Raw genomic sequence first — 13,989 nt, forward strand, 5'->3', positions numbered from 1 at the left:
TGCAGCTGACACTCTTGACCTTCTCCCTGGACAAGCTGACTTCTGATCGGTGATACCGGTCAGTGTGCAGGAAAGATCTTTGTGAAAGGCCGGAAAGTAAGTGTTTTAATTCTGAGGACCTAAATCTTGATCCGCTTTGCTCAAGCCTGCTGCTGCACAAAAACAGCCATAGAAAATATATAATGTCAGAAGGATATTGCTCAATCTATAAAGCACTTGCCTTGTAAGAACAAGTTTGATCCCCAGAACCCACATTTTTAAAGACCCAGGTATAGCTTGTAACCGCAGTCCTGGAAGACAAGAGACCTAGGGTTCACTGACGAGTCAGCACAGACTACATGACAGATTGCAGGTTAGTGAAAGACTCTGTGGAAAAAAAAAAAAAAGGTTTGCCGTGAGACTGTCGGAAGTTAAAGCTATAAAATGTCACCAACATAAGATGAAGGAAAGCAAGCATAGATGGATAGGGCAAAGCCTGAGGCCTCAACCCTACACAGAGAACCAGGGGCAACTGAGGAAAGATGGGAACAGAAGTGTTCTGCCCCAGGGAAGACCAATCATCCAATAACAAATAATCATTCCTAAAGCCATACATACAGGTAGCATACAGGTAGAACAATACAGAGAAGATTATCATAACCCCAGCATAAAGGTGACACACAAATTTGTGAAGTGTTTCATATTTTTTAAAAAGAAAAGTGACATACAGACTTAACAGGTAACATATATAAATATAAATATATATATATATGCATATATGCATATCAGAACAATTAATGGAAAAAGAGACCATGAATTTGAAAGAAAGCAAGAAGATATGTATGGTAGGGTTTGGATGGAAGAAAGGGAAAGGGAGAGATGATGCAGTTATAGTATATACTCTCAAAAATAAAATAAGAGTTTGAAAGATGGATAGCAGCTGAGGAATGTTACTGGAGATTACACTCTGCCTTCTGTCTGCAAATACATGCACACCATCTGAAGACACAGGAACACACATACAAAGATGATATAAACAAGAGCACTATCTAAAAACACTCCAGTGTGAATGTCATGTTTTTTTAATTTATATGGAATCGTTTTCCTCTTTTATTTATTTTGATTTATTTCAAACTTAAGAAAATGCGACCACTGTTCTTTGCTTTCAGGTTGTATAACATCAGTGCTGGGCAGAATTCAGCCCATGAGCCTTAGCTTGCCCAATGCATGCTTATCATTCAGGTCAGCTATAGAAGCCTAAGGAAAAGAATATTCTCCACTTTGCAAACAGAAAAGACGTGTGTCAGGCGAGCAAGATGATAGAGGATATAGGTGCCTTCTGCCAAGCCCGGTGACTTGAGTTCCCCAAAACTCACACGGGGGAAGAAGAGAACTAACTCCTGCAACTTGTCCCCCCACAACCTTCACATACATGTGCTAGCCCACATACATTCACACACACTCACACATACCCCCAAAATGAAATTTTTTAAAAGATAAATGCCACATCTGAGCAGGGTTTTTAGAAGATATGGCATGGTTTTACTACCTTATCTCTTATGTCACTTCTATGAATGTCATGACTGGTTAACCTGGATCCCAAAGTGAAGATTGTGTTCTTGTTTGTCCCAGCTGCCCAGAACCAAAATAATCACATAGAAACTGTATTAATTAAATCATCACTTTGCTCATTAGCTCTTGCTTCTTATTGGCTAACTCTTACATCTTAATTTAACTCATTTCTATTAATCTATATATCACCATGAGGTCATGGCCTACCAGCAAAGTTTCAGCATGTCTATCTCCAGTGGCGGATCCATGGTGTCCCCTGACTCCGCCCTCCTTTCTCCAGCATTCAGTTCAGTCCTCTTCTCCTACCTAAGTTCTGCCCTATCAACAGGCCCAGGCAGTTTCTTTATTCATTAATGGTAATCACAGCACACAGAGGGGACTCCCACATCAAGATTATACAGCAGGGCTACAGTCAAGCTACTTACCTGGCATGTGAAGCAAATTACAATAAGCAGGGCTCCAAGAGGCGTCTGGATTGATACAGGCCACCAGCATCTGGGAATCACATCGCCTTATCTCCTTCTGTGCATGTTCTAAGCGATTTCCCCTTAAGAGCAGTGTACTATGGCTCAGTCTGGATCCCTTTCATCCCTGTCCTTGTTTGAGGCTCTGGGACTGATACATGTTCATTAAATTTTGAGACAGAAAGTTCCATTACGGGTTGAAGAGGATTCTAAAATGTTCACTCTGGAATCTGATGTTATATTTCAAATTATTTTATTTCAGCTCACAGTGAAGGCAGCCCAGAGGAGTTAGCTACATAATTGCTCTTTTAACAGTCCTGGCCACCTTTTGCACATTTAATTATTCCATAATTACTCATACTTACCACCTAGTGTAGAAGCTGGATGTGGATTATCGAACTTTATGATGAATATAAAAGAAAGGCAGCCGTCACTCTCTGTGCCCAGATGGTCTGTCTCTTCCCTCTTGGAATGAGGACAAACAACTCTTGTTAGGCACTGGGGATAGTTGAGGACAGCCAGAGACCAAAAGTACCACAAAGATGAGCCTGGAGACCTCACAGAGGGAAAAGGCACAAAATTCCTCCCAGTTCTCAGTGACTCTTCCTACAAGTCACAGGGCCCCTATGAGATGCCCAATCACTCCACAGGCTCCCATGAGATGCCCAATCACTCACTGGGGAAAAAAAAAGTCTTGGGACCCAAGTTTTGAGTCTAAAGCCCTCCAGCATGCTTTCATGCTCCTGTAAGAGCCATTCCAGGGCTCCCTGTCACCTTCTAAAGGAAGCCTTAATGTGTTGAACAAACCATGACTAGACCCACAGTCGGTGCAGGTATCATGTAACTTGACCTTGAGTTTCTTTTGAATCACAGCTCTAGAATTAATGGAAAAGACAATCAATGGCAATTAATAGGTAAATCCATAACTAATACCCTATACTATAGGCTTACAATTATGAATCCTATAGAAACCAAAGTTATGCCAGAAGAAAAAAGGGCACAGCCTACTCATGGTTGTTGCTGTCATTGATGATGGTTGATTTGGTGTTCCTGGCCTCCCATAACTCTACATGCCTTACAGAACACTCTGAGGAGAGTTTTATAGATGAGGATGTTATAAGAAAAGTTTTACTGTGCCTTACAGAACACTTTGAGAAAAGGAGACTTTGTGTAGACCAGGATGTTATAAGAATGTGGCCATCTGCTCACATGTAGTGTTAAACCATAGACATTAGCCACTCCAAAAGACACCAGGAGCATCCCAATTGTCCAGGAAGTGCTCCACGTACCTCTTTTGTGATCCTCTTATGGGTCCAAAACTATAAAATTAAGCCCTCAGCCCCTGATTTCTTTAGTGTCTCTGACTGAGAAACTATTGCACTCATACACAGCCTGTCCCTCCTGAATTGCCCAGTTATGGAGCCGAGAGCATTAAGCAAAAACACAAGACTTGAGTGACCGTACAAACCAACTTCAAGGTCATACAGGGATAAACAACCAAGGGATATGATAGTTATACTTTGAAGCAAAAGGGAAATCTTTTTTGGCTATGACAGCATTTTTAATCTATTCTTTGGATTTTATAGACCAGAATGGTCTGGAATGGCCATAAAGATGCCCAGGTGAGATGGATTTGTGTGTGTGTGTGTGTGTGTGTGTGTGTGTGTGTGTGTGTGTGTGTGTGTGTAAAAAATTAGGAAGCCAACACTCTCAACATGCAGGTGCTTAAAGATGTACTGAATGAGATTAGAGTAAACATGCAGGCTGGGGCCAAACGGTGACTGTGTTGGGATGATGCTCTATGGGTTTGAGATGGCTGCCTATGTGTGGGCAGCTTGCATCATCTTGTGTTTGTCTCTGTGAAACCTGAGCCTTGGGTCCTCACTTTTCACCGTGGGGGTTATTCACCTGGCACTGCTGCTCCTGGGACAAATGGCTGTCTCTATGTACAACTTTAAACAGGGCTTGCAAATACGTTCCAGGAATGAGTGCGTTGGGATTTTATTATTTTTGGTAATGTTCCATCATGCCTGCTATGGGGTTTCATGACCTTTGAACATGGCTAGGATGGCATGTTTAATTTATTCTCTGGATTTTGTAGACTAAAATAAGTGTGATTCCCTTTACTCTCAATAGCTAGAGACCTTGTTCCTGACTGCACTCCTAAGAGAAAGAAGGCATGGGGCAGAATAAAAGGCCCTGGATGGGAGTCTATGAATCTTCCCCAAGAATAGACCCCTGGCACTTGGATCGCAGAGTCTTCTCCATTGGAGCCCAGAAACAGTGATTAAGATGGACATCTTATGAATCAAATCAGAAACTTTTTCTAAAAGGAAAACAGCTGAACTTCCACCGTATAAATATTACTAGATGGCCTGAGGCTCAGATGCCATTCACAAACTCCTCTAACTGCACGCTCGCAATTTATGACATTTAACAGAGCCCCTGGAGAGAGCTCCAGTCCTGCCCGCACTCTGCAGCCAAATATTAGCCTCCTTGTATTAATGAGGCCAGGGCAGGGAAGAGGAAGAGGAAAGAGCACTGAGTGATTCTGCTTGTTAACTCTCAACCTTCGTCTCCTTATCATCTTCTCCCTCCAAGTATGCCTCTTGCCCTCAAGTTCCGGATTTAAAAAAAAAAAAAAAAGACGCTCTCAAAACAAGAATTCAGGGTGCCCTGCCACCAAGCATCAATGCCAGGACCAGGGTGTCTCTCATCACCCCAGAAATCCTGCACTACACACATACCCCAAGACCCAGGTAAGGAAGGAGGGCAGAAGGTGAGGAAGCGGACACAATGAAAGCTGGGTGGGCACTGGCCTCACTCAATCTGCATCCATCAGCTTCTCTCACACCAGCCTCTGAGCGGGCGTGGCTCTGCAGGAAGTCACTCTTGGCTTCCCATCAGGGAGGATCTGGTGTTTAGCACAAGGCACTCTGGGCAAGGACCACTTGTGGACAGGCAGCAGCTCATTAGAATCAGTCCGTTCCTCACACCCTTCACTTCTGCCCTTCTCTTGGACAGGACAGTTTCATGCCCATCCATGTAGTAAAAATGAGGGGAAATTAATATAAGTATGTCACATGTAATATTTAAGGCCAATTTATACCAAAAAAATATTCTTTGCTCATTTAAAATTCAATTTTGATTAGGTATCTACATTTTATCTGTCAGCCCTGCTAAGGCCTCGGGTTACAATCTCCAAGTGGAAACTTCAATTACTTCAGTGCTTTCCAAACTTTTGTATATCGTGTGTTCAAGGGTGTGCATAAGTAGATCAGAATCAAGCTGTTCTGGCCAGAGCAGAGGAAAACAACAACAAAAAATCTTCCTGCTGTCCTTTAAAATAAGATCTATTCTTTTTGTGTTATATGTGTTTCTTCATATATGTACATACATGTACATATATGCACCACTGCTTGCTATGCAAACACTCTACAGAGGCCAGAAGAGGGCATTAGATCTTCTGGGACTGCAGTTACAGATGATTGTAACCAACCATGTTGGTGTTGGAACCTAAACCCAGATCCTCTGCAAGAGCAGCAAGTGCTCTCAACCACCAAGCCATCTCTCCAACACCCCACCCACACACCTTCAGCTGAGCACAGATCTGCTCAGAATTGCGATGAGAAGCCAAGGGAAGCCCCACACCCCTTAAAGCCACTTGTATCTGCTTGCTCTGCCACTAGGTGAGAAGTCAGGAGCTCATCTCAGACACGCCATGTTATAATCTCAATCCCCACCCCCAGAAGACATCAGGTCGATCTCTGCCCTGTTTAGTCAGTCTCCACAGGAATGAAATGCCACAGACTGTGTACATCAAGAGGGCATGTGAGAGTGGACATGAATCACTTAGTCAGTGACCTTGAAGTGCATTCTCTGAGTACCAGTCTCCTGGGACTGTCTTAATAAACAAAGGTTTTCTTAAAGAAAAGAATCTAAAACTCACAAAAGAGTACAATAACGCATAATTCCAGTACACAAAATTCTATAAAGATGCAAACTAATCACCCAGGTGAATAGCTGGAAAGGGACAGAGAAGGAAGTAGAAGCCTCAGTTGGCCACAGGAAGCTTGGAAGTGATGAATGGGTTCACTGTCTTCCTTGTGATGATGGCATATTCATATATATATATATATATATATATATATATATATATATATCATATACATACACATCATATTCATCATATACATATACATCATATAAATACACAGTCAAACCTACAAAAATGTAGTCTTTAAGTATGAGAGCTTTCTGAATATCATTTATATCTTAATAAATCTTTTGAGAAATAAACAATCACCAAATATTTAAAAAGCTCATACACAAGCATGATTCTCATTGTTAGGCTTATTTTTATTCAGACAGAAAACAATGAAACTAGCAATAACCTTTGAGATTAAAGATTGTCTTTTCTTCCCCTTAGAGTTAAAAAAAAAGGCAGATTTATTAAGGCTCGAACAGTGTTATTGTCTCCAATATGCAAAGGATTTTTGAATGTTGTCTGGGCCAACTCTCTTTCAAATGCACCCCTCACTCCTCTCCCACCTCTAAATCCAAATCCTCCTGGTTCTTTCCCTGCATATCTCCCATTTCTACCCTTAGTTCTCTGCCTCTGCTATCCTCAGCTCAACCAAATATCCGAGGTCTTTTCCTGGACCACTGAACCAGCCTCTTCCGGATCACACATCTCTAATATCCCTTGTTTTCATCCACAGGGCAGAAAGATGCTTTCCAATGTCATTTGATCATCTTACTCTGCTGGGGAGATGGCTCAGTGGTAAAAGGACAAGTATGAGGACCTGAATTCCCATCCCCATTACCCACATAAAATCCAGGACTAGATCACATAGCTGTATCCCAGCTCTGGGGGAAAGAGGCTTAGGACAGGTGGGTCCCAAGGGCAATCTAGCTTAAACAAGCAAGTTCCATACTTCTGGCTTCCACATATATGCTCAAAGTCAAGTGCATTTACACATAAATATGAATGCATATAACAGAAAGGGGGAAAGAGATCCCTTTATTTGGTTCCGATACGGCTTAGAAAAAGACTCCCAATCTTCCATGGGCTACAAGATGCATGTGAGCTAACCCCTACCTATCTAGCTAGCTTTAGTCACTACCACTCTGGTTTTCTATTTCAGTCGATACGGATGGGATGTCTTCAAGTATCTCACACTCCTCCTCAGCTCCGAGAGTTGTGTTTCCCACAAGCCATTTCTCTATCTTGAGTATCTACTGCCCTTCTCTCTAACCAACTATTTTAGGGTCCTAGTAGAAACATTGCTTTCTCTGAGTTTAGTTCATTCTCCAGATAAGATCCGCCTCCACATTTTAAATCCCTGATGCATCACATCCTCTCTTTTGTTGATTGTAAAATACTCATTTTCCTTCCATAAGAGTCCAAGAAGATCATTTATAATTTACCTCTGTATATGAACCGCAAGAGTTTTGTGTATAGTAAGTAAATAAAAACTATTGCTTAATGAGTTATTACAGAACTTCTATTGTCTCATACACTGTTCTGTTGTGGCTCATGCACAACCCTTCAAAGTCATTAAAATGTCAACAAACCACTCCAAATCTACATGAAATTCTAGAAGTGATCCTTGACTACATGAAATAGGATTACTGTGTAGCAAAGCTTTGAATGTTGTTTGCTGGATCAGTTCCACACACGGAAAGCTATCTTTGAAATATATTTACACCTGTGTACAAAAAATGTATTGTTTAATTGTTCATAATAATAAAATCCTAAAACACACCAGATATCCATGCAAAGGGCACTGGTTAAATCATAATATATTCCTGGGTTTGGGGTGTGTGTGTGTGTGTGTGTGTGTGTGTGTGTGTGTGTGTGTGTGTATTAGGGAATATCGATGCCCAGTATATTGTCAGATATAAAAATAATAAACCCAATGTTCAGAAAATTTTGTTTAAAAAATTGACTATGTATAAGGTGGGGGAGGGCATAGTCCAAAGAACACATACTAAATTGCTATACATGAGAAATATAAAACAATTCAAAGCTACTCAGTCATATATTTTTGCCACCTGAAAAATGAGGCAAAGAAAGAAGATTTAAGAAAAAATATGCTGACCTATTGACACCAATAGAGATGCTAGATTTAAATGTGCTGTGACTTGGTCCATTCTCCTGGAATCCTTATTTCTGCTAATGAGCTTGCACGTGATGTTTTTAATGTTATTGTTACTATTGTTATTTTTTAGTTTGGTTTGGTTTGAGTTCAGGTTTTACAGAAAATATTGACCACCAATGGCTGCTCACAACAAAAGGCTAAAGGGGCAGAGCTAGCTAGGGCTCACGCCCCATCCTGCCACCATCTTCCTGCTAACTGTTCCATCCCGCTGATGCTCCGTCAGCAGGCTTACAGGGGCAGCTGGTATTCCAGCTCTCCCGCTAGCACAAGTGCACACTGGTGGAAGCTGTCTAGACGGTGACTTTACAGTGAGTATAAGGAGCCTTCAAAACATCTGTACTGTTGTGTGACAAGCAATGGATGTGTTGATGGGTCATCTTTTTGATGAATTGCATTTTCTGCCATAAATGAATACAGTTCCATTCTAATCTTAGCCCCCATAGTCTTTGACACCCTGTCTCTACCTTACAAAGTCCTACATTGAGAACAAAGGTTTATAGAAAGCTATGTCCAGATAAAATCAGGAAAGCAGAATGTCCAAAATGACAGTGCTGATGAAGTAAGGTGTGCTGTGTCTGAAGACCCACACTGTAAACAGTAATCAGAAAGGCGATTGCACAATTATGATTTTCAACTACTTGGGATTGCGTGAAAAGGTGTGGCTTGTTTCTCCGATTCCGCTTTCTTTTATTTAATATAGCTTAGAGATGATCCACTAAAACTAACTTGGATTTTGGAAGGCAACTAACACAAGAGAGCCGAGAGTTAGGCATGTGGAAGAGCGCTCCAGTGACAGGCTATTCCTGTTATTTGGCTGGAATAATACCAGCACATACAATATACATCACTGAGCACATTCCCAGTCATAACAAATATCCCTCACATCCCAGCTCCCACCGTCCTTGTGAATTGCTTACACAAAATCTTCGAACAAGTAACCTCAGAATGATGCCCCTGAGGCAGACAAGAAGACAAAACTGCTTGCAAAATCACGGGAAGCTACCCTACAGGCAACTATGGTTTTTCCAGACCCATTACCTGAAGTCAGGCTCACTAGAGTCCCCATATAACTAACTGAGAATATTCCCTCTTTAAAATGAATATTCACTGCGTCCCCTGGGACTCGCTCACAGCCAAGGGGGAATATTTTCATCTTGTTCCCTGCTTTCTGCATTTGTAGCTGAAAAACAACTCTTCACTTCACTGGGCAACTGCCCCAACTATCTGTTTCACCAACTAACCACCCTTAATTCCATCCCTGATCATTGGATTCAAATATTTTATCAGTACGATGAACACTTAGAAAGTATTGTTTACTTGGTTTAATGTAAAAATATCAAAAACTACTCTGAGAAACAGTGTGGCATTGCAGGAAGGTTCAATTCTGGAACAACAGACACCAGAATTCAAATCCTGACTGACTCCATTTGGAAGTACTTGACCTGCACAGGCCCCCAATTTCCTCTTAAAATCATACTGGAATAGCACTTTGTAAACAGCATAGACTGATCCCTTGCTTGCTGCGTGTACTATGATAACTTAATCGGTCACTTATGAAGAAGTGGGTAAAAGAGTTAGCAGAGTGCCCAGCCTTTAATTTCTTATGTATGCTCCAACAACTTTGCACATGGAAACATCTCGGGTATTGAGAAAATGCAAATTCTGACTCAGAAAGAATGAAGTGGGACTTGAGAGTTCCAACAAGCTACCAGTAACTCCCCACACTGCTTGTAAGGTCGCAGACCAAGATCTCCACCGTGAGGCTTCGCCAGTCTAGAATCATCCAAGGAATGTTTTAAAAAATGATGGTTGGTACTATCTGCCGAGAGTTTCAGGCAGTCCGTTGGGGTATGGAATTAGGACACCAAATTCAAGCTCCCTAGATGATTCTGGGATGCAGCAGCCAAGTTTGAAAACCACTGTTCCGTTAGGATGTACTTAACAAGTAGAACCCAATGTGATTTTAAATTTGATGAAGATCAATGATTGTGACCATATACATACTTCAGTGCTATTCCGTATTAAATAACATATACCATGCTATGATAGAGAACACTGAAAACAGCGGATGCAGACAGGTCTTGGGTAAACAATTACTTTTTAAAGCTAAAGAAACTAAATCAGTCAGAGCCCACAGAGAATTTTGAGTTTTTGAAACACCATATATAACTACTTTAAGTAAACACACGTGGAGCATTTTAAAAAAATGAGTGTGTATACACATGCACATGCACAGATGCATGCATCTGTCTGTCTGTGTGTCTATCTGTGTTTATATGCTTAAGGGTGTCTCCTAGGTATGCCCTAATACATGGTACATACAAGAAAGAATTCTCCTTATCTTGCCACCTGAAATAAATGCTTGGGGTTCTTTAACACCACATTCTCCTATCCTAGAGGGAATAGGATCACAGGGCACCATAGGGAGAACGTCAAGACAGCGTTTTCAAACGTCATCATTCAAATGTGAAGGGACACGCGGTTCAGAAGAAACAAGGTAAGATGATACAATGAGGAGAGGAACGCGGGCACACAATTCGATGCGAAGCTGGCATGCAGATCAAAGACTGACTGAGAGAAACATTACATTTAGAAAGTCAAGTGAGTTGCTGCAGAGTTAAGCAAGGAGGGCTGGTGGTAATAGGGCTGCCTTTCAGCCACCGCATCTAAAGTCCGCCCAGAGGAACCATCCCAGGGCTCATTTAGAACCCTCTGTCTAGACATTTAATGAAAAGTTCCCGCTATACCTGTGGGATCTGCTTGTCTTCAAATCTTCACTGACTACAATCCAGGGACCTTGTCTAGAATGCTACCCTTATTCCAATAATCTTCCTCCAAATGTACTAATTTTTTCTCCCTTCAATGTTCCTCATTTGGACCATTTCACTCAGTTTAGTACTTCTGTTGCATTTGTACCAATTTATGATACATTTTTTTTCATTTTAAGTAAGAAAATAATGATTTTACCAGATTTTCATGTTATCACATGTCTTTTCCTCCTCCCATAAACCAAATAGTTGTATTAAGTTTCTTAAATGTTGCAACACTTTTTCTTCATTTTATTGTTTTGAGAATACCCATAACTTCACAAGAAATAAAAACTCTAAACAATATGATTATGCAAAGCTCCAACATAATCACCTGTTGAGTCATCTGTAGAGAGAGGACTGAACAATCTGCCCTCCAGATTTGTTATTCCCTTAAGTGAATTAGTAAGACAATTTTTACTTCATTTTTTTTCCATTCATACAAGTCTTGAAAATATGATATAGTTTAACAAAATGGTACAAAATTTCTCTTGGGATACAGTATTAAAATTTATCAAGACAAAAGTAGAGTGGGAATAATAAGAACTAGATATACAGCTTCGAAGTAATTTGGACATACTGGAATAATGACATCATGTTTATATTAACCTGATCCTTATGTCTTAATAAACATAGTTAAAGGAATTCTGTGGAGTTATAATAATCATTGAATTTAAATGTGAACTAAATAGTTCATTGTCATGACCAAAGTGATTGAAGAAAAATGAAAACTGAATTTGGGGTTCTGTCACATGTGGGCAAACAAATCCCAGTAAAGGTACAATGCAACTGGGAAACTAGAAAGAATTGACATCAGAAATGAAAAGCTATGTCTGGGCTATGACTGGATCCTCTCAACAGATTTTAAGGTCGGACTTATAACAATCACAGAAAGAAAATCCAGCTTGCCAGGGCGGATGTGATCTCTGAAGGGCAACACAGAAAATAATGCCTAGAATGCCACGACTGCTCCTTCATTAACTCATGGATGGGTGGATGGATGCATGGATGCATGCATGGATGGATGTATGGATGGATGGATGACCAGATGCATAGATGGATGCATGGGCAGATGCGTGGCTGAATGCATAGACAGATGCATGGATTAATGCATAGACAGATGGGTCGATGACTATATGGCCAGATGCATGGGCAAATGGGTGAATGAATGCATGGATGGATGGATGCATGGGTGTACATTCTGAGTTTGATCCAAAATGAGAGATCATATTATCTATCAATGCAGAAGATTGGAAGACATGTGGAACATAGGAGAGACTCAGTCTCTACAGGCAGCAGAAGACAGAAAAATTCTTAAACCATCAACAAGTGAAAGTTTCCCAGGGAGAAAGAGGGCAGAGCAGAGTCTTGTAAAAGCCCAACTCCTATGCTGGAAGAATGAAGCTGAATTTAAGATTGCTGAAAGAAAAATTTAAGCATAGGCAAATAATACAAAAAGAGAAAATTACACAAATAGGTTTTTTTTCTATAAGGTATTAACAGTAAATGGGTCTTTAGTTCCCATTGTGTGACATTATTAGGGAGACAAGAGCAAATATCTACTCATCCCAGATAGGACATCAACAGCATACCAAAGAAATTATTCAACCTTAGTCTACCTTAGTGAATCAGTGAGCTTTCTAGAGTTATAGACAGACTCATGAGTGGCGCTAAGACAGCACATCACACAACATTCTACCCCAGCACGGGTGACAACCTGCAAAGGCTCTCTCCCTAAGGATCCTCGCACAATTTGGACCAGTTCAGCCAACTTTAAGAGTCTCTCTCCCCATCAACTGTTACCGCTCATACAGCCTCAGAGAGGGCACTTGTGAAACTCCACTCTCACCTATGGCACAGTGTGAGATATCCTAGGGCTACCAACTAATGTCAGCTACCAGAACTGGGAGGTAATGTCAGGACTGAAATCATGTCAAAGGCAATCTGATACAAAACCTTAAAGTCCTTGAACCCCTCTCTTATCTGGAGGTAGGAATAGACCAGGAACTGAAACTGATGGTTTGTTCAGAAGACCTATCCTGCAGGAGGGGAAATAACATGAATTGGAAATCAGACAACCTGAGAAGGAAACAGGATCCTAACGATGCCACTTGAAGGAGAACTAAGCAAAACCATTAAGTCCTGTGGACCATTACAGCAGTCATCTAGAACTCACGCAATCCACAAACACTTTTACGACTGAGGAACATAGATGCCTGTGGAGTACCACTAATACTGTCCCTAGTAACCTAGGAACACAGGTGCAGCTGGGCATCAGTCTTCCACAACTTTCTCTCTGTGCGGAGAGGCCTATCCTACCCTAGGCTTCTATCATAAAGAGAATTCCTAAAGGAACAGACAGGAATGCTAAGACTGATCAAGGGTTGCAGGGAAATTTTTCAAGGATTTCTTTTCCTAAGCCCCAAACATAGACAGTTTTCCCTAGCAATACATAGGGTAAAATGTTGGTGGTGGTTTGTTTGTTTCTGGTTTGATTTTCTGAGGCAGGGTCTTGCTATATGAGGGTCTTGAGGCTAAGCTGGCCTCAGATTTGGGATCAATCCTCTTACCTCAGCCTTCTGAGTGCTGGAATTACAGGCAGGTCACCCAGCAATAAGGACTTCCCATTAGGAAGGGAAGTGAACCATTTGGGCTCAAGAATACTACTAGCGTGTACATAGGGTACTTTCCTTTCTAGCTTAGCTCCATACCTCTGATAGCCTCAGCTAGATCCCCAGCCGCTGAGCCTCTCTGTAGCCAGACAATGAGGAGAGCTAAAGTAATGAGTTGGTGGCCCCCAAATGTGAGCTGTTTGCTCGTCTGGAAAGCAGCCCCTCTCCTAGTCCACCAGCTGTCTGTAAGAAAAGCCTTCCCCGCATCAGTATTCTGAAGGGTCCCTCTGATGCTTGGTGGCATTGAGGTTGAGCAGTTGTTTTGGTTTTAGTCCATTCTGTACTTTTAGCTCCCAGCATTGCCTGCAGCCACTTGCACTTGCTTAAGAGG

At 41.3% G+C, this 13,989-nt stretch overlaps 1 pseudogene; it reads left to right on the plus strand.

Moving 5' to 3' along the window:
* Positions 1–586: 586 nt before the first annotated feature.
* LOC142851435 (U6 spliceosomal RNA) lies at positions 587–687 on the plus strand (annotated as a pseudogene).
* Positions 688–13,989: the final 13,302 nt, after the last annotated feature.

This window comes from Microtus pennsylvanicus, chromosome 5, assembly GCF_037038515.1.
Source record: "Microtus pennsylvanicus isolate mMicPen1 chromosome 5, mMicPen1.hap1, whole genome shotgun sequence".
NCBI lineage: Eukaryota > Metazoa > Chordata > Mammalia > Rodentia > Cricetidae > Microtus > Microtus pennsylvanicus.